Source organism: Triturus cristatus, chromosome 6 (assembly GCF_964204655.1).
Source record: "Triturus cristatus chromosome 6, aTriCri1.1, whole genome shotgun sequence".
NCBI classification, from domain to species: domain Eukaryota; kingdom Metazoa; phylum Chordata; class Amphibia; order Caudata; family Salamandridae; genus Triturus; species Triturus cristatus.
In genome coordinates this window covers 884370592-884390400 of record NC_140589.1, presented here as the reverse complement: position 1 = coordinate 884390400, position 19809 = coordinate 884370592, and the positions used below count along the sequence as shown (strand labels likewise).

At 45.5% G+C, this 19809-nt stretch overlaps 16 non-coding genes across 16 annotated transcripts; 5 read left to right on the top strand and 11 right to left on the bottom strand.

Moving 5' to 3' along the window:
• Positions 1 to 17: 17 nt before the first annotated feature.
• On the bottom strand, positions 18 to 124 carry LOC146820297 (U6 spliceosomal RNA). The gene has a single exon (XR_014965383.1). It is a non-coding gene; the product is annotated as a U6 spliceosomal RNA (small nuclear RNA).
• Positions 125 to 1981: 1857 nt separating this feature from the next.
• Positions 1982 to 2088, bottom strand: LOC146820296 (U6 spliceosomal RNA). The gene has a single exon (XR_014964964.1). It is a non-coding gene; the product is annotated as a U6 spliceosomal RNA (small nuclear RNA).
• Positions 2089 to 2874: 786 nt separating this feature from the next.
• On the top strand, positions 2875 to 2947 carry TRNAR-ACG (transfer RNA arginine (anticodon ACG)). The gene has a single exon. It is a non-coding gene; the product is annotated as a tRNA-Arg (tRNA).
• Positions 2948 to 3956: 1009 nt separating this feature from the next.
• On the bottom strand, positions 3957 to 4063 carry LOC146820294 (U6 spliceosomal RNA). The gene has a single exon (XR_014964479.1). It is a non-coding gene; the product is annotated as a U6 spliceosomal RNA (small nuclear RNA).
• Positions 4064 to 4833: 770 nt separating this feature from the next.
• TRNAR-ACG (transfer RNA arginine (anticodon ACG)) lies at positions 4834 to 4906 on the top strand. The gene has a single exon. It is a non-coding gene; the product is annotated as a tRNA-Arg (tRNA).
• A 1009-nt stretch (positions 4907 to 5915) lies between these two features.
• LOC146820292 (U6 spliceosomal RNA) lies at positions 5916 to 6022 on the bottom strand. Its single transcript, XR_014964962.1, has one exon. It is a non-coding gene; the product is annotated as a U6 spliceosomal RNA (small nuclear RNA).
• A 776-nt stretch (positions 6023 to 6798) lies between these two features.
• TRNAR-ACG (transfer RNA arginine (anticodon ACG)) lies at positions 6799 to 6871 on the top strand. Its single transcript has one exon. It is a non-coding gene; the product is annotated as a tRNA-Arg (tRNA).
• Positions 6872 to 7880: 1009 nt separating this feature from the next.
• Positions 7881 to 7987, bottom strand: LOC146820290 (U6 spliceosomal RNA). Its single transcript, XR_014964955.1, has one exon. It is a non-coding gene; the product is annotated as a U6 spliceosomal RNA (small nuclear RNA).
• A 780-nt stretch (positions 7988 to 8767) lies between these two features.
• TRNAR-ACG (transfer RNA arginine (anticodon ACG)) lies at positions 8768 to 8840 on the top strand. The gene has a single exon. It is a non-coding gene; the product is annotated as a tRNA-Arg (tRNA).
• A 999-nt stretch (positions 8841 to 9839) lies between these two features.
• LOC146820288 (U6 spliceosomal RNA) lies at positions 9840 to 9946 on the bottom strand. The gene has a single exon (XR_014965382.1). It is a non-coding gene; the product is annotated as a U6 spliceosomal RNA (small nuclear RNA).
• A 1855-nt stretch (positions 9947 to 11801) lies between these two features.
• Positions 11802 to 11908, bottom strand: LOC146820287 (U6 spliceosomal RNA). The gene has a single exon (XR_014964947.1). It is a non-coding gene; the product is annotated as a U6 spliceosomal RNA (small nuclear RNA).
• Positions 11909 to 12690: 782 nt separating this feature from the next.
• TRNAR-ACG (transfer RNA arginine (anticodon ACG)) lies at positions 12691 to 12763 on the top strand. Its single transcript has one exon. It is a non-coding gene; the product is annotated as a tRNA-Arg (tRNA).
• A 1009-nt stretch (positions 12764 to 13772) lies between these two features.
• Positions 13773 to 13879, bottom strand: LOC146820285 (U6 spliceosomal RNA). The gene has a single exon (XR_014964941.1). It is a non-coding gene; the product is annotated as a U6 spliceosomal RNA (small nuclear RNA).
• Positions 13880 to 15727: 1848 nt separating this feature from the next.
• On the bottom strand, positions 15728 to 15834 carry LOC146820284 (U6 spliceosomal RNA). Its single transcript, XR_014965381.1, has one exon. It is a non-coding gene; the product is annotated as a U6 spliceosomal RNA (small nuclear RNA).
• A 1859-nt stretch (positions 15835 to 17693) lies between these two features.
• On the bottom strand, positions 17694 to 17800 carry LOC146820283 (U6 spliceosomal RNA). The gene has a single exon (XR_014964935.1). It is a non-coding gene; the product is annotated as a U6 spliceosomal RNA (small nuclear RNA).
• Positions 17801 to 19648: 1848 nt separating this feature from the next.
• On the bottom strand, positions 19649 to 19755 carry LOC146820282 (U6 spliceosomal RNA). Its single transcript, XR_014964443.1, has one exon. It is a non-coding gene; the product is annotated as a U6 spliceosomal RNA (small nuclear RNA).
• Between the last annotated feature and the right edge of the window lie 54 nt (positions 19756 to 19809).

Genomic DNA, 19809 nt, shown 5'->3' with positions numbered 1-19809 from the left:
CTCTCCTGAAAGCTGGTAAAAATATGGTACGCTTCACGAATTTGCGTGTCATCCTTGCGCAGGGGCCATGCTAATCTTCTCTGTATCGTTCCAATTTTAGTATATGTGCTGCCGAAGCGAGCACACTTCAGTGATGAACCTACAATGTTTATAAACTCTCTAAATCTACAGTCTCTAGACATAGGGTGGCCTGGCAGAGATGCTCGGATGGCCTGTAAGCATTCAAATCTGAGCCAATGGGCAAAAATGAATGAAGAGTAACAATCCATTATTCTTCACTGCATTTGTGGTCCAAGACTTCACCAATTGGAAGTATGTAGATTATGCCAGGGTTGCAAAGGCTCATGGTTCAGGCTACAGACAAGGAACATTGTGACATCACGCTGCCTGTGGAACAGTGATATTAGAGGTGAAACAGCTGCACAGTAGGTTAGGTGAAGGGCTCTGAGAGTGGAAAGGCAGCATGCCTGGGTCCCTGGACAAGGTGAGCCTATGACAAGGTGTCTGAATTTTCGCCTGTATTGTAATATTAAACACTTTATTGTTGTACCCGCCTGCTGATTAAGAAGTCCTCAAGATCAGCTCCACACAGACGTGGAACTGATGATGTTAATGCAGACTATTTAAGAAACTGAGGCTGATCTAAAACATTTCCTTGGATCTAGGACCATTTCGCCTGACTTTTAGGTCCTTCCTCCTCCTAAAGTCCTTTGTATAAGTTAGGAACACCTGACAGAACAGAATTTCAGGAGGTCCCTCAGGTGGGTTTACTTGTGTCTTCTGGTTGTGAGCAGTAAACATGGCTAAAAAGGTTGATGGAATGGTGTTTTAAAACACACACACACACACACACACACACACACACACAATTTCTGGTCCTCTTAAGGACAAAAGTATGGGTGTACCTACATGGGGCCAGTGGTGCAATGGATAACGCGTCTGACTACGGATCAGACGATTGTAGGTTTGATTCCTATCTGGCTCGAAAGGGTCATAGGTCCCTGTTTATGGTATTCCTGTGGAATTCTTATTTACCTCAGACTTGTTGTAGGTTCAATATTCTCGAGCACGACTCATCCAGCAGTCGTTCCATGGTAGGGCTGCAGTAATAGGACCACGGCTAGTTAAAAGTTTCCCATTTGCTGCTGGATTCTATGTGAAGGCCGTCATGTGGTGTGCTGCTTTTGTATTTCAACATGGGTCTCTGAGTCTCTAAACTAGGAAAAAATCTTGTTGAGAAAAGTGTGTGAGAGGATCTGTGGGTGCAGGCAGGTGTGTGCACTTGAGTGCTGACCCATTTACATGTGTGAGAGAGACAAGCAAATTGCCTGTGGGATGTAGGCCTACAACTGGAACCAAGCAGCCAGGCATAACCACAGGTAAGGAGAGAGGAAGGCAGTTCATTATTAGAGCAGGATCATGAGCATCTTGCCCTGCTCCCTTCTGCCCCGATCGGCCAAGACCTCTCTATTAGGGTGGAGGGTGAACATTTCTTGGACCTCAGAAACTGAGGGATGCAGGCCCAATATGTCCTCCAAGGGCCTAGAGGACCCGGTGCCCAATCATGCCTGGTGTTTTTCAGCTTACCCGACCAATCTGGTTGCAAGGCGGATTTTAACAGTACTGCTGAAAAGGGACTCCCAGACAGCCCTGAGGCCATCATTTGCATAGGCCCTCCCCTTCTCTTTGTCTTGCTTCCCACAAAGCAACGCATCGCTGGCAGCAGTATAGATTTGGGGGTTGTGAAGAATAATGACAGGGAGGCTGAAGAAGAGAAAGAAAAGTCCCAGAAGTCCTGCAGGCTTCCTTGCTAAATGCAGCTGGACACATAGAGTGCACCTTCTTTACTGCGAGGTAAATACATTAAAAATGTTGAGGAGAGAAAAATTGAAAAATACATATTAGGAGGAAAGCACTGGAACCTGCTTTATTATTTTAATTAGTCTTGAAAACATAGAACATTTCTCTCCTGAAAGCTGGTAAAAATATGGAACGCTTCACGAATTTGCGTGTCATCCTTGCGCAGGGGCCATGCTAATCTTCTCTGTATCGTTCCAATTTTAGTATATGTGCTGCCGAAGCGAGCACACTTCATTGATGAACCTACAATGTTTATAAACTCTCTAAATCTACAGTCTCTAGACATAGGGTGGCCTGGCAGAGATGCTCGGATGGCCTGTAAGCATTCAAATCTGAGCCAATGGGCAAAAATGAATGAAGAGTAACAATCCATTATTCTTCACTGCATTTGTGGTCCAAGACTTCACCAATTGGAAGTATGTAGATTATGCCAGGGTTGCAAAGGCTCATGGTTCAGGCTACAGACAAGGAACATTGTGACATCACGCTGCCTGTGGAACAGTGATATTAGAGGTGAAACAGCTGCACAGTAGGTTAGGTGAAGGGCTCTGAGAGTGGAAAGGTAGCATGCCTGGGTCCCTGGACAAGGTGAGGCTATGACAAGGTGTCTGAATTTTCGCCTGTATTGTAATATTAAACACTTTATTGTTGTACCCGCCTGCTGATAAAGAAGTCCTCAAGATCAGCTCCACACAGACGTGGAACTGATGATGTTAATGCAGACTATTTAAGAAACTGAGGCTGATCTAAAACATTTCCTTGGATCTAGGACCATTTCGCCTGACTTTTAGGTCCTTCCTCCTCCTAAAGTCCTTTGTATAAGTTAGGAACACCTGACAGAACAGAATTTCAGGAGGTCCCTCAGGTGGGTTTACTTGTGTCTTCTGGTTGTGAGCAGTAAACATGGCTAAAAATGTTGATGGAATGGTGTTTTAAAACACACACACACACACACACACACACACACACAATTTCTGGTCCTCTTAAGGACAAAAGTATGGGTGTACCTACATGGGGCCAGTGGCGCAATGGATAACGCGTCTGACTACGGATCAGAAGATTGTAGGTTTGATTCCTATCTGGCTCGAAAGGGTCATAGGTCCCTGTTTTATGGTATTCCTGTGGAATTCTTATTTACCTCAGACTTGTTGTAGGTTCAATATTCTCGAGCACGACTCATCCAGCAGTCGTTCCATGGTAGGGCTGCAGTAATAGGACCACGGCTAGTTAAAAGTTTCCCATTTGCTGATGGATTCTATGTGACGGCCGTCATGTGGTGTGCTGCTTTTGTATTTCAACATGGGTCTCTGAGTCTCTAAACTAGGAAAAAATCTTGTTGAGAAAAGTGTGTGTGAGAGGATCTGTGGGTGCAGGCAGGTGTGTGCACTTGAGTGCTGACCCATTTACATGTGTGAGAGAGACAAGCAAATTGCCTGTGGGATGTAGGCCTACAACTGGAACCAAGCAGCCAGGCATAACCACAGGTAAGGAGAGAGGAAGGCAGTTCATTATTAGAGCAGGATTATGAGCATCTTGCCCTGCTCCCTTCTGCCCCGATCGGCCACGATCGGCCAATACCTCTCTATTAGGGTGGAGGGTGAACATTTCTTGGACCTCAGAAGCTGAGGGATGCAGGCCCAATATGTCCTCCAAGGGCCTAGAGGACCCGGTGCCCAATCATGCCTGGTGTTTTTCAGCTTACCCGACCAATCTGGTTGCAAGGCGGATTTTAACAGTACTGCTGAAAAGGGACTCCCAGACAGCCCTGAGGCCATCATTTGCATAGGCCCTCCCCTTCTCTTTGTCTTGCTTCCCACAAAGCAACGCATCGCTGGCAGCAGTATAGATTTGGGGGTTGTGAAGAATAATGACAGGGAGGCTGAAGAAGAGAAAGAAAAGTCCCAGAAGTCCTGCAGGCTTCCTTGCTAAATGCAGCTGGACACATAGAGTGCACCTTCTTTACTGCGAGGTAAATACATTAAAAATGTTGAGGAGAGAAAAATTGAAAAATACATATTAGGAGGAAAGCACTGGAACCTGCTTTATTATTTCAATTAGTCTTGAAAACATAGAACATTTCTCTCCTGAAAGCTGGTAAAAATATGGAACGCTTCACGAATTTGCGTGTCATCCTTGCGCAGGGGCTATGCTAATCTTCTCTGTATCGTTCCAATTTTAGTATACGTGCTGCCGAAGCGAGCACACTTCATTGATGAACCTACAATGTTTATAAACTCTCTAAATCTACAGTCTCTAGACATAGGGTGGCCTGGCAGAGATGCTCGGATGGCCTGTAAGCATTCAAATCTGAGCCAATGGGCAAAAATGAATGAAGAGTAACAATCCATTATTCTTCACTGCATTTGTGGTCCAAGACTTCACCAATTGGAAGTATGTAGATTATGCCAGGGTTGCAAAGGCTCATGGTTCAGGCTACAGACAAGGAACATTGTGACATCACGCTGCCTGTGGAACAGTGATATTAGAGGTGAAACAGCTGCACAGTAGGTTAGGTGAAGGGCTCTGAGAGTGGAAAGGCAGCATGCCTGGGTCCCTGGACAAGGTGAGCCTATGACAAGGTGTCTGAATTTTCGCCTGTATTGTAATATTAAACACTTTATTGTTGTACCCGCCTGCTGATTAAGAAGTCCTCAAGATCAGCTCCACACAGACGTGGAACTGATGATGTTAATGCAGACTATTTAAGAAACTGAGGCTGATCTAAAACATTTCCTTGGATCTAGGACCATTTCGCCTGACTTTTAGGTCCTTCCTCCTCCTAAAGTCCTTTGTATAAGTTAGGAACACCTGACAGAACAGAATTTCAGGAGGTCCCTCAGATGGGTTTACTTGTGTCTTCTGGTTGTGAGCAGTAAACATGGCTAAAAAGGTTGATGGAATGGTGTTTTAAAACACACACACACACACAATTTCTGGTCCTCTTAAGGACAAAAGTATGGGTGTACCTACATGGGGCCAGTGGCGCAATGGATAACGCGTCTGACTACGGATCAGAAGATTGTAGGTTCGACTCCTATCTGGCTCGAAAGGGTCATAGGTCCCTGTTTTATGGTATTCCTGTGGAATTCTTATTTACCTCAGACTTGTTGTAGGTTCAATATTCATGAGCACGACTCATCCAGCAGTCGTTCCATGGTAGGGCTGCAGTAATAGGACCACGGCTAGTTAAAAGTTTCCCATTTGCTGCTGGATTCTATGTGAAGGCCGTCATGTGGTGTGCTGCTTTTGTATTTCAACATGGGTCTCTGAGTCTCTAAACTAGGAAAAAATCTTGTTGAGAAAAGTGTGTGTGAGAGGATCTGTGGGTGCAGGCAGGTGTGTGCACTTGAGTGCTGACCCATTTACATGTGTGAGAGACACAAGCAAATTGCCTGTGGGATGTAGGCCTACAACTGGAACCAAGCAGCCAGGCATAACCACAGGTAAGGAGAGAGGAAGGCAGTTCATTATTAGAGCAGGATCATGAGCATCTTGCCCTGCTCCCTTCTGCCCCGATCTGCCACGATCGGCCAAGACCTCTCTATTAGGGTGGAGGGTGAACATTTCTTGGACCTCAGAAACTGAGGGATGCAGGCCCAATATGTCCTCCAAGGGCCTAGAGGACCCGGTGCCCAATCATGCCTGGTGTTTTTCGGCTTACCCGACCAATCTGGTTGCAAGGCGGATTTTAACAGTACTGCTGAAAAGGGACTCCCAGACAGCCCTGAGGCCATCATTTGCATAGACCCTCCCCTTCTCTTTGTCTTGCTTCCCACAAAGCAACGCATCGCTGGCAGCAGTATAGATTTGGGGGTTGTGAAGAATAATGACAGGGAGGCTGAAGAAGAGAAAGAAAAGTCCCAGAAGTCCTGCAGGCTTCCTTGCTAAATGCAGCTGGACACATAGAGTGCACCTTCTTTACTGCGAGGTAAATACATTAAAAATGTTGAGGAGAGAAAAATTGAAAAATACATATTAGGAGGAAAGCACTGGAACCTGCTTTATTATTTCAATTAGTCTTGAAAACATAGAACATTTCTCTCCTGAAAGCTGGTAAAAATATGGAACGCTTCACGAATTTGCGTGTCATCCTTGCGCAGGGGCCATGCTAATCTTCTCTGTATCGTTCCAATTTTAGTATATGTGCTGCCGAAGCGAGCACACTTCATTGATGAACCTACAATGTTTATAAACTCTCTAAATCTACAGTCTCTAGACATAGGGTGGCCTGGCAGAGATGCTCGGATGGCCTGTAAGCATTCAAATCTGAGCCAATGGGCAAAAATGAATGAAGAGTAACAATCCATTATTCTTCACTGCATTTGTGGTCCAAGACTTCACCAATTGGAAGTATGTAGATTATGCCAGGGTTGCAAAGGCTCATGGTTCAGGCTACAGACAAGGAACATTGTGACATCACGCTGCCTGTGGAACAGTGATATTAGAGGTGAAACAGCTGCACAGTAGGTTAGGTGAAGGGCTCTGAGAGTGGAAAGGCAGCATGCCTGGGTCCCTGGACAAGGTGAGCCTATGACAAGGTGTCTGAATTTTCGCCTATATTGTAATATTAAACACTTTATTGTTGTACCCGCCTGCTGATTAAGAAGTCCTCAAGATCAGCTCCACACAGACGTGGAACTGATGATGTTAATGCAGACTATTTAAGAAACTGAGGCTGATCTAAAACATTTCCTTGGATCTAGGACCATTTCGCCTGACTTTTAGGTCCTTCCTCCTCCTAAAGTCCTTTGTATAAGTTAGGAACACCTGACAGAACCGAATTTCAGGAGGTCCCTCAGGTGGGTTTACTTGTGTCTTCTGGTTGTGAGCAGTAAACATGGCTAAAAAGGTTGATGGAATGGTGTTTTAAAACACACACACACACACACACACAATTTCTGATCCTCTTAAGGACAAAAGTATGGGTGTACCTACATGGGGCCAGTGGCGCAATGGATAACGCGTCTGACCACGGATCAGAAGATTGTAGGTTCGACTCCTATCTGGCTCGAAAGGGTCATAGGTCCCTGTTTTATGGTATTCCTGTGGAATTCTTATTTACCTCAGACTTGTTGTAGGTTCAATATTCTTGAGCACGACTCATCCAGCAGTCGTTCCATGGTAGGGCTGCAGTAATAGGACCACGGCTGGTTAAAAGTTTCCCATTTGCTGCTGGATTCTATGTGAAGGCCGTCATGTGGTGTGCTGCTTTTGTATTTCAACATGGGTCTCTGAGTCTCTAAACTAGGAAAAAATCTTGTTGAGAAAAGTGTGTGTGAGAGGATCTGTGGGTGCAGGCAGGTGTGTGCACTTGAGTGCTGACCCATTTACATGTGTGAGAGAGACAAGCAAATTGCCTGTGGGATGTAGGCCTACAACTGGAACCAAGCAGCCAGGCATAACCACAGGTAAGGAGAGAGGAAGGCAGTTCATTATTAGAGCAGGATCATGAGCATCTTGCCCTGCTCCCTTCTGCCCCGATCGGCCACGATCGGCCAATACCTCTCTATTAGGGTGGAGGGTGAACATTTCTTGGACCTCAGAAACTGAGGGATGCAGGCCCAATATGTCCTCCAAGGGCCTAGAGGACCCGGTGCCCAATCATGCCTGGTGTTTTTCAGCTTACCCGACCAATCTGGTTGCAAGGCGGATTTTAACAGTACTGCTGAAAAGGGACTCCCAGACAGCCCTGAGGCCATCATTTGCATAGGCCCTCCCCTTCTCTTTGTCTTGCTTCCCACAAAGCAACGCATCGCTGGCAGCAGTATAGATTTGGGGGTTGTGAAGAATAATGACAGGGAGGCTGAAGAAGAGAAAGAAAAGTCCCAGAAGTCCTGCAGGCTTCCTTGCTAAATGCAGCTGGACACATAGAGTGCACCTTCTTTACTGCGAGGTAAATACATTAAAAATGTTGAGGAGAGAAAAATTGAAAAATACATATTAGGAGGAAAGCACTGGAACCTGCTTTATTATTTCAATTAGTCTTGAAAACATAGAACATTTCTCTCCTGAAAGTTGGTAAAAATATGGAACGCTTCACGAATTTGCGTGTCATCCTTGCGCAGGGGCCATGCTAATCTTCTCTGTATCGTTCCAATTTTAGTATATGTGCTGCCGAAGCGAGCACACTTCATTGATGAACCTACAATGTTTATAAACTCTCTAAATCTACAGTCTCTAGACATAGGGTGGCCTGGCAGAGATGCTCGGATGGCCTGTAAGCATTCAAATCTGAGCCAATGGGCAAAAATGAATGAAGAGTAACAATCCATTATTCTTCACTGCATTTGTGGTCCAAGACTTCAACAATTGGAAGTATGTAGATTATGCCAGGGTTGCAAAGGCTCATGGTTCAGGCTACAGACAAGGAATATTGTGACATCACGCTGCCTGTGGAACAGTGATATTAGAGGTGAAACAGCTGCACAGTAGGTTAGGTGAAGGGCTCTGAGAGTGGAAAGGCAGCATGCCTGGGTCCCTGGACAAGGTGAGCCTATGACAAGGTGTCTGAATTTTCACCTGTATTGTAATATTAAACACTTTATTGTTGTACCCGCCTGCTGATTAAGAAGTCCTCAAGATCAGCTCCACACAGACGTGGAACTGATGATGTTAATGCAGACTATTTAAGAAACTGAGGCTGATCTAAAACATTTCCTTGGATCTAGGACCATTTCGCCTGACTTTTAGGTCCTTCCTCCTCCTAAAGTCCTTTGTATAAGTTAGGAACACCTGACAGAACAGAATTTCAGGAGGTCCCTCAGGTGGGTTTACTTGTGTCTTCTGGTTGTGAGCAGTAAACATGGCTAAAAAGGTTGATGGAATGGTGTTTTAAAACACACACACACACACACACACACACAATTTCTGGTCCTCTTAAGGACAAAAGTATGGGTGTACCTACATGGGGCCAGTGGCGCAATGGATAACGTGTCTGACTACGGATCAGAAGATTGTAGGTTCGACTCCTATCTGGCTCGAAAGGGTCATAGGTCCCTGTTTTATGGTATTCCTGTGGAATTCTTATTTACCTCAGACTTGTTGTAGGTTCAATATTCTTGAGCACGACTCATCCAGCAGTCGTTCCATGGTAGGGCTGCAGTAATAGGACCACGGCTGGTTAAAAGTTTCCCATTTGCTGCTGGATTCTATGTGAAGGCCGTCATGTGGTGTGCTGCTTTTGTATTTCAACATGGGTCTCTGAGTCTCTAAACTAGGAAAAAATCTTGTTGAGAAAAGTGTGTGTGAGAGGATCTGTGGGTGCAGGCAGGTGTGTGCACTTGAGTGCTGACCCATTTACATGTGTGAGAGAGACAAGCAAATTGCCTGTGGGATGTAGGCCTACAACTGGAACCAAGCAGCCAGGCATAACCACAGGTAAGGAGAGAGGAAGGCAGTTCATTATTAGAGCAGGATCATGAGCATCTTGCCCTGCTCCCTTCTGCCCCGATCGGCCAAGACCTCTCTATTAGGGTGGAGGGTGAACATTTCTTGGACCTCAGAAACTGAGGGATGCAGGCCCAATATGTCCTCCAAGGGCCTAGAGGACCCGGTGCCCAATCATGCCTGGTATTTTTCAGCTTACCAGACCAATCTGGTTGCAAGGCGGATTTTAACAGTACTGCTGAAAAGGGACTCCCAGACAGCCCTGAGGCCATCATTTGCATAGGCCCTCCCCTTCTCTTTGTCTTGCTTCCCACAAAGCAACGCATCGCTGGCAGCAGTATAGATTTGGGGGTTGTGAAGAATAATGACAGGGAGGCTGAAGAAGAGAAAGAAAAGTCCCAGAAGTCCTGCAGGCTTCCTTGCTAAATGCAGCTGGACACATAGAGTACACCTTCTTTACTGCGAGGTAAATACATTAAAAATGTTGAGGAGAGAAAAATTGAAAAATACATATTAGGAGGAAAGCACTGGAACCTGCTTTATTATTTCAATTAGTCTTGAAAACATAGAACATTTCTCTCCTGAAAGCTGGTAAAAATATGGTACGCTTCACGAATTTGCGTGTCATCCTTGCGCAGGGGCCATGCTAATCTTCTCTGTATCGTTCCAATTTTAGTATATGTGCTGCCGAAGCGAGCACACTTCAGTGATGAACCTACAATGTTTATAAACTCTCTAAATCTACAGTCTCTAGACATAGGGTGGCCTGGCAGAGATGCTCGGATGGCCTGTAAGCATTCAAATCTGAGCCAATGGGCAAAAATGAATGAAGAGTAACAATCCATTATTCTTCACTGCATTTGTGGTCCAAGACTTCACCAATTGGAAGTATGTAGATTATGCCAGGGTTGCAAAGGCTCATGGTTCAGGCTACAGACAAGGAACATTGTGACATCACGCTGCCTGTGGAACAGTGATATTAGAGGTGAAACAGCTGCACAGTAGGTTAGGTGAAGGGCTCTGAGAGTGGAAAGGCAGCATGCCTGGGTCCCTGGACAAGGTGAGCCTATGACAAGGTGTCTGAATTTTCGCCTGTATTGTAATATTAAACACTTTATTGTTGTACCCGCCTGCTGATTAAGAAGTCCTCAAGATCAGCTCCACACAGACGTGGAACTGATGATGTTAATGCAGACTATTTAAGAAACTGAGGCTGATCTAAAACATTTCCTTGGATCTAGGACCATTTCGCCTGACTTTTAGGTCCTTCCTCCTCCTAAAGTCCTTTGTATAAGTTAGGAACACCTGACAGAACAGAATTTCAGGAGGTCCCTCAGGTGGGTTTACTTGTGTCTTCTGGTTGTGAGCAGTAAACATGGCTAAAAAGGTTGATGGAATGGTGTTTTAAAACACACACACACACACACACACACACACACACAATTTCTGGTCCTCTTAAGGACAAAAGTATGGGTGTACCTACATGGGGCCAGTGGCGCAATGGATAACGCGTCTGACTACGGATCAGACGATTGTAGGTTTGATTCCTATCTGGCTCGAAAGGGTCATAGGTCCCTGTTTATGGTATTCCTGTGGAATTCTTATTTACCTCAGACTTGTTGTAGGTTCAATATTCTCGAGCACGACTCATCCAGCAGTCGTTCCATGGTAGGGCTGCAGTAATAGGACCACGGCTAGTTAAAAGTTTCCCATTTGCTGCTGGATTCTATGTGAAGGCCGTCATGTGGTGTGCTGCTTTTGTATTTCAACATGGGTCTCTGAGTCTCTAAACTAGGAAAAAATCTTGTTGAGAAAAGTGTGTGAGAGGATCTGTGGGTGCAGGCAGGTGTGTGCACTTGAGTGCTGACCCATTTACATGTGTGAGAGAGACAAGCAAATTGCCTGTGGGATGTAGGCCTACAACTGGAACCAAGCAGCCAGGCATAACCACAGGTAAGGAGAGAGGAAGGCAGTTCATTATTAGAGCAGGATCATGAGCATCTTGCCCTGCTCCCTTCTGCCCCGATCGGCCAAGACCTCTCTATTAGGGTGGAGGGTGAACATTTCTTGGACCTCAGAAACTGAGGGATGCAGGCCCAATATGTCCTCCAAGGGCCTAGAGGACCCGGTGCCCAATCATGCCTGGTGTTTTTCAGCTTACCCGACCAATCTGGTTGCAAGGCGGATTTTAACAGTACTGCTGAAAAGGGACTCCCAGACAGCCCTGAGGCCATCATTTGCATAGGCCCTCCCCTTCTCTTTGTCTTGCTTCCCACAAAGCAACGCATCGCTGGCAGCAGTATAGATTTGGGGGTTGTGAAGAATAATGACAGGGAGGCTGAAGAAGAGAAAGAAAAGTCCCAGAAGTCCTGCAGGCTTCCTTGCTAAATGCAGCTGGACACATAGAGTGCACCTTCTTTACTGCGAGGTAAATACATTAAAAATGTTGAGGAGAGAAAAATTGAAAAATACATATTAGGAGGAAAGCACTGGAACCTGCTTTATTATTTCAATTAGTCTTGAAAACATAGAACATTTCTCTCCTGAAAGCTGGTAAAAATATGGAACGCTTCACGAATTTGCGTGTCATCCTTGCGCAGGGGCCATGCTAATCTTCTCTGTATCGTTCCAATTTTAGTATATGTGCTGCCGAAGCGAGCACACTTCATTGATGAACCTACAATGTTTATAAACTCTCTAAATCTACAGTCTCTAGACATAGGGTGGCCTGGCAGAGATGCTCGGATGGCCTGTAAGCATTCACATCTGAGCCAATGGGCAAAAATGAATGAAGAGTAACACTCCATTATTCTTCACTGCATTTGTGGTCCAAGACTTCACCAATTGGAAGTATGTAGATTATGCCAGGGTTGCAAAGGCTCATGGTTCAGGCTACAGACAAGGAACATTGTGACATCACGCTGCCTGTGGAACAGTGATATTAGAGGTGAAACAGCTGCACAGTAGGTTAGGTGAAGGGCTCTGAGAGTGGAAAGGCAGCATGCCTGGGTCCCTGGACAAGGTGAGCCTATGACAAGGTGTCTGAATTTTCGCCTGTATTGTAATATTAAACACTTTATTGTTGTACCCGCCTGCTGATTAAGAAGTCCTCAAGATCAGCTCCACACAGACGTGGAACTGATGATGTTAATGCAGACTATTTAAGAAACTGAGGCTGATCTAAAACATTTCCTTGGATCTAGGACCATTTCGCCTGACTTTTAGGTCCTTCCTCCTCCTAAAGTCCTTTGTATAAGTTAGGAACACCTGACAGAACAGAATTTCAGGAGGTCCCTCAGGTGGGTTTACTTGTGTCTTCTGGTTGTGAGCAGTAAACATGGCTAAAAAGGTTGATGGAATGGTGTTTTAAAACACACACACACACACACACACACACACAATTTCTGGTCCTCTTAAGGACAAAAGTATGGGTGTACCTACATGGGGCCAGTGGCGCAATGGATAACGCGTCTGACTACGGATCAGAAGATTGTAGGTTTGATTCCTATCTGGCTCGAAAGGGTCATAGGTCCATGTTTTATGGTATTCCTGTGGAATTCTTATTTACCTCAGACTTGTTGTAGGTTCAATATTCTCGAGCACGACTCATCCAGCAGTCGTTCCATGGTAGGGCTGCAGTAATAGGACCACGGCTAGTTAAAAGTTTCCCATTTGCTGCTGGATTCTATGTGAAGGCCGTCATGTGGTGTGCTGCTTTTGTATTTCAACATGGGTCTCTGAGTCTCTAAACTAGGAAAAAATCTTGTTGAGAAAAGTGTGTGTGAGAGGATCTGTGGGTGCAGGCAGGTGTGTGCACTTGAGTGCTGACCCATTTACATGTGTGAGAGAGACAAGCAAATTGCCTGTGGGATGTAGGCCTACAACTGGAACCAAGCAGCCAGGCATAACCACAGGTAAGGAGAGAGGAAGGCAGTTCATTATTAGAGCAGGATCATGAGCATCTTGCCCTGCTCCCTTCTGCCCCGATCGGCCACGATCGGCCAATACCTCTCTATTAGGGTGGAGGGTGAACATTTCTTGGACCTCAGAAACTGAGGGATGCAGGCCCAATATGTCCTCCAAGGGCCTAGAGGACCCGGTGCCCAATCATGCCTTGTGTTTTTCAGCTTACCCGACCAATTTGGTTGCAAGGCGGATTTTAACAGTACTGCTGAAAAGGGACTCCCAGACAGCCCTGAGGCCATCATTTGCATAGGCCCTCCCCTTCTCTTTGTCTTGCTTCCCACAAAGCAACGCATCGCTGGCAGCAGTATAGATTTGGGGGTTGTGAAGAATAATGACAGGGAGGCTGAAGAAGAGAAAGAAAAGTCCCAGAAGTCCTGCAGGCTTCCTTGCTAAATGCAGCTGGACACATAGAGTGCACCTTCTTTACTGCGAGGTAAATACATTAAAAATGTTGAGGAGAGAAAAATTGAAAAATACATATTAGGAGGAAAGCACTGGAACCTGCTTTATTATTTCAATTAGTCTTGAAAACATAGAACATTTCTCTCCTGAAAGCTGGTAAAAATATGGAACGCTTCACGAATTTGCGTGTCATCCTTGCGCAGGGGCCATGCTAATCTTCTCTGTATCGTTCCAATTTTAGTATATGTGCTGCCGAAGCGAGCACACTTCATTGATGAACCTACAATGTTTATAAACTCTCTAAATCTACAGTCTCTAGACATAGGGTGGCCTGGCAGAGATGCTCGGATGGCCTGTAAGCATTCACATCTGAGCCAATGGGCAAAAATGAATGAAGAGTAACAATCCATTATTCTTCACTGCATTTGTGGTCCAAGACTTCACCAATTGGAAGTATGTAGATTATGCCAGGGTTGCAAAGGCTCATGGTTCAGGCTACAGACAAGGAACATTGTGACATCACGCTGCCTGTGGAACAGTGATATTAGAGGTGAAACAGCTGCACAGTAGGTTAGGTGAAGGGCTCTGAGAGTGGAAAGGCAGCATGCCTGGGTCCCTGGACAAGGTGAGCCTATGACAAGGTGTCTGAATTTTCGCCTGTATTGTAATATTAAACACTTTATTGTTGTACCCGCCTGCTGATTAAGAAGTCCTCAAGATCAGCTCCACACAGACGTGGAACTGATGATGTTAATGCAGACTATTTAAGAAACTGAGGCTGATCTAAAACATTTCCTTGGATCTAGGACCATTTCGCCTGACTTTTAGGTCCTTCCTCCTCCTAAAGTCCTTTGTATAAGTTAGGAACACCTGACAGAACAGAATTTCAGGAGGTCCCTCAGGTGGGTTTACTTGTGTCTTCTGGTTGTGAGCAGTAAACATGGCTAAAAAGGTTGATGGAATGGTGTTTTAAAACACACACACACACACACACACAATTTCTGGTCCTCTTAAGGACAAAAGTATGGGTGTACCTACATGGGGCCAGTGGCGCAATGGATAACGCGTCTGACTACGGATCAGAAGATTGTAGGTTTGACTCCTATCTGGCTCGAAAGGGTCATAGGTCCCTGTTTTATGGTATTCCTGTGGAATTCTTATTTACCTCAGACTTGTTGTAGGTTCAATATTCTTGAGCACGACTCATCCAGCAGTCGTTCCATGGTAGGGCTGCAGTAATAGGACCACGGCTGGTTAAAAGTTTCCCATTTGCTGCTGGATTCTATGTGAAGGCCGTCATGTGGTGTGCTGCTTTTGTATTTCAACATGGGTCTCTGAGTCTCTAAACTAGGAAAAAATCTTGTTGAGAAAAGTGTGTGTGAGAGGATCTGTGGGTGCAGGCAGGTGTGTGCACTTGAGTGCTGACCCATTTACATGTGTGAGAGAGACAAGCAAATTGCCTGTGGGATGTAGGCCTACAACTGGAACCAAGCAGCCAGGCATAACCACAGGTAAGGAGAGAGGAAGGCAGTTCATTATTAGAGCAGGATCATGAGCATCTTGCCCTGCTCCCTTCTGCCCCGATCGGCCAAGACCTCTCTATTAGGGTGGAGGGTGAACATTTCTTGGACCTCAGAAACTGAGGGATGCAGGCCCAATATGTCCTCCAAGGGCCTAGAGGACCCGGTGCCCAATCATGCCTGGTATTTTTCAGCTTACCAGACCAATCTGGTTGCAAGGCGGATTTTAACAGTACTGCTGAAAAGGGACTCCCAGACAGCCCTGAGGCCATCATTTGCATAGGCCCTCCCCTTCTCTTTGTCTTGCTTCCCACAAAGCAACGCATCGCTGGCAGCAGTATAGATTTGGGGGTTGTGAAGAATAATGACAGGGAGGCTGAAGAAGAGAAAGAAAAGTCCCAGAAGTCCTGCAGGCTTCCTTGCTAAATGCAGCTGGACACATAGAGTACACCTTCTTTACTGCGAGGTAAATACATTAAAAATGTTGAGGAGAGAAAAATTGAAAAATACATATTAGGAGGAAAGCACTGGAACCTGCTTTATTATTTCAATTAGTCTTGAAAACATAGAACATTTCTCTCCTGAAAGCTGGTAAAAATATGGTACGCTTCACGAATTTGCGTGTCATCCTTGCGCAGGGGCCATGCTAATCTTCTCTGTATCGTTCCAATTTTAGTATATGTGCTGCCGAAGCGAGCACACTTCAGTGATGAACCTACAATGTTTATAAACTCTCTAAATCTACAGTCTCTAGACATAGGGTGGCCTGGCAGAGATGCTCGGATGGCCTGTAAGCTTTCAAATCTGAGCCAATGGGCAAAAATGAATGAAGAGTAACAATCCATTATTCTTCACTGCATTTGTGGTCCAAGACTTCACCAATTGGAAGTATGTAGATTATGCCAGGGTTGCAAAGGCTCATGGTTCAGGCTACAGACAAGGAACATTGTGACATCACGCTGCCTGTGGAACAGTGATATTAGAGGTGAAACAGCTGCACAGTAGGTTAGGTGAAGGGCTCTGAGAGTGGAAAGGCAGCATGCCTGGGTCCCTGGACAAGGTGAGCCTATGACAAGGTGTCTGAATTTTCGCCTGTATTGTAATATTAAACACTTTATTGTTGTACCCGCCTGCTGATTAAGAAGTCCTCAAGATCAGCTCCACACAGACGTGGAACTGATGATGTTAATGCAGACTATTTAAGAAACTGAGGCTGATCTAAAACATTTCCTTGGATCTAGGACCATTTCGCCTGACTTTTAGGTCCTTCCTCCTCCTAAAGTCCTTTGTATAAGTTAGGAACACCTGACAGAACAGAATTTCAGGAGGTCCCTCAGGTGGGTTTACTTGTGTCTTCTGGTTGTGAGCAGTAAACATGGCTAAAAAGGTTGATGGAATGGTGTTTTAAAACACACACACACACACACACACACAATTTCTGGTCCTCTTAAGGACAAAAGTATGGGTGTACCTACATGGGGCCAGTGGCGCAATGGATAACGCGTCTGACTACGGATCAGACGATTGTAGGTTTGATTCCTATCTGGCTCGAAAGGGTCATAGGTCCCTTTTTATGGTATTCCTGTGGAATTCTTATTTACCTCAGACTTGTTGTAGGTTCAATATTCTCGAGCACGACTCATCCAGCAGTCGTTCCATGGTAGGGCTGCAGTAATAGGACCACGGCTAGTTAAAAGTTTCCCATTTGCTGCTGGATTCTATGTGAAGGCCGTCATGTGGTGTGCTGCTTTTGTATTTCAACATGGGTCTCTGAGTCTCTAAACTAGGAAAAAATCTTGTTGAGAAAAGTGTGTGTGAGAGGATCTGTGGGTGCAGGCAGGTGTGTGCACTTGAGTGCTGACCCATTTACATGTGTGAGAGAGACAAGCAAATTGCCTGTGGGATGTAGGCCTACAACTGGAACCAAGCAGCCAGGCATAACCACAGGTAAGGAGAGAGGAAGGCAGTTCATTATTAGAGCAGGATCAGGAGCATCTTGCCCTGCTCCCTTCTGCCCCGATCGGCCACGATCGGCCAAGACCTCTCTATTAGGGTGGAGGGTGAACATTTCTTGGACCTCAGAAACTGAGGGATGCAGGCCCAATATGTCCTCCAAGGGCCTAGAGGACCCGGTGCCCAATCATGCCTGGTGTTTTTCAGCTTACCCGACCAATCTGGTTGCAAGGCGGATTTTAACAGTACTGCTGAAAAGGGACTCCCAGACAGCCCTGAGGCCATCATTTGCATAGGCCCTCCCCTTCTCTTTGTCTTGCTTCCCACAAAGCAACGCATCGCTGGCAGCAGTATAGATTTGGGGGTTGTGAAGAATAATGACAGGGAGGCTGAAGAAGAGAAAGAAAAGTCCCAGAAGTCCTGCAGGCTTCCTTGCTAAATGCAGCTGGACACATTGAGTGCACCTTCTTTACTGCGAGGTAAATACATTAAAAATGTTGAGGAGAGAAAAATTGAAAAATACATATTAGGAGGAAAGCACTGGAACCTGCTTTATTATTTCAATTAGTCTTGAAAACATAGAACATTTCTCTCCTGAAAGCTGGTAAAAATATGGAACGCTTCACGAATTTGCGTGTCATCCTTGCGCAGGGGCCATGCTAATCTTCTCTGTATCGTTCCAATTTTAGTATATGTGCTGCCGAAGCGAGCACACTTCATTGATGAACCTACAATGTTTATAAACTCTCTAAATCTACAGTCTCTAGACATAGGGTGGCCTGGCAGAGATGCTCGGATGGCCTGTAAGCATTCACATCTGAGCCAATGGGCAAAAATGAATGAAGAGTAACAATCCATTATTCTTCACTGCATTTGTGGTCCAAGACTTCACCAATTGGAAGTATGTAGATTATGCCAGGGTTGCAAAGGCTCATGGTTCAGGCTACAGACAAGGAACATTGTGACATCACGCTGCCTGTGGAACAGTGATATTAGAGGTGAAACAGCTGCACAGTAGGTTAGGTGAAGGGCTCTGAGAGTGGAAAGGCAGCATGCCTGGGTCCCTGGACAAGGTGAGCCTATGACAAGGTGTCTGAATTTTCGCCTGTATTGTAATATTAAACACTTTATTGTTGTACCCGCCTGCTGATTAAGAAGTCCTCAAGATCAGCTCCACACAGACGTGGAACTGATGATGTTAATGCAGACTATTTAAGAAACTGAGGCTGATCTAAAACATTTCCTTGGATCTAGGACCATTTCGCCTGACTTTTAGGTCCTTCCTCCTCCTAAAGTCCTTTGTATAAGTTAGGAACACCTGACAGAACAGAATTTCAGGAGGTCCCTCAGGTGGGTTTACTTGTGTCTTCTGGTTGTGAGCAGTAAACATGGCTAAAAAGGTTGATGGAATGGTGTTTTAAAACACACACACACACACACACACAATTTCTGGTCCTCTTAAGGACAAAAGTATGGGTGTACCTACATGGGGCCAGTGGCGCAATGGATAACGCGTCTGACTACGGATCAGAAGATTGTAGGTTTGACTCCTATCTGGCTCGAAAGGGTCATAGGTCCCTGTTTTATGGTATTCCTGTGGAATTCTTATTTACCTCAGACTTGTTGTAGGTTCAATATTCTTGAGCACGACTCATCCAGCAGTCGTTCCATGGTAGGGCTGCAGTAATAGGACCACGGCTGGTTAAAAGTTTCCCATTTGCTGCTGGATTCTATGTGAAGGCCGTCATGTGGTGTGCTGCTTTTGTATTTCAACATGGGTCTCTGAGTCTCTAAACTAGGAAAAAATCTTGTTGAGAAAAGTGTGTGTGAGAGGATCTGTGGGTGCAGGCAGGTGTGTGCACTTGAGTGCTGACCCATTTACATGTGTGAGAGAGACAAGCAAATTGCCTGTGGGATGTAGGCCTACAACTGGAACCAAGCAGCCAGGCATAACCACAGGTAAGGAGAGAGGAAGGCAGTTCATTATTAGAGCAGGATCATGAGCATCTTGCCCTGCTCCCTTCTGCCCCGATCGGCCAAGACCTCTCTATTAGGGTGGAGGGTGAACATTTCTTGGACCTCAGAAACTGAGGGATGCAGGCCCAATATGTCCTCCAAGGGCCTAGAGGACCCGGTGCCCAATCATGCCTGGTATTTTTCAGCTTACCAGACCAATCTGGTTGCAAGGCGGATTTTAACAGTACTGCTGAAAAGGGACTCCCAGACAGCCCTGAGGCCATCATTTGCATAGGCCCTCCCCTTCTCTTTGTCTTGCTTCCCACAAAGCAACGCATCGCTGGCAGCAGTATAGATTTGGGGGTTGTGAAGAATAATGACAGGGAGGCTGAAGAAGAGAAAGAAAAGTCCCAGAAGTCCTGCAGGCTTCCTTGCTAAATGCAGCTGGACACATAGAGTACACCTTCTTTACTGCGAGGTAAATACATTAAAAATGTTGAGGAGAGAAAAATTGAAAAATACATATTAGGAGGAAAGCACTGGAACCTGCTTTATTATTTCAATTAGTCTTGAAAACATAGAACATTTCTCTCCTGAAAGCTGGTAAAAATATGGTACGCTTCACGAATTTGCGTGTCATCCTTGCGCAGGGGCCATGCTAATCTTCTCTGTATCGTTCCAATTTTAGTATATGTGATGCCGAAGCGAGCACACTTCAGTGATGAACCTACAATGTTTATAAACTCTCTAAATCTACAGTCTCTAG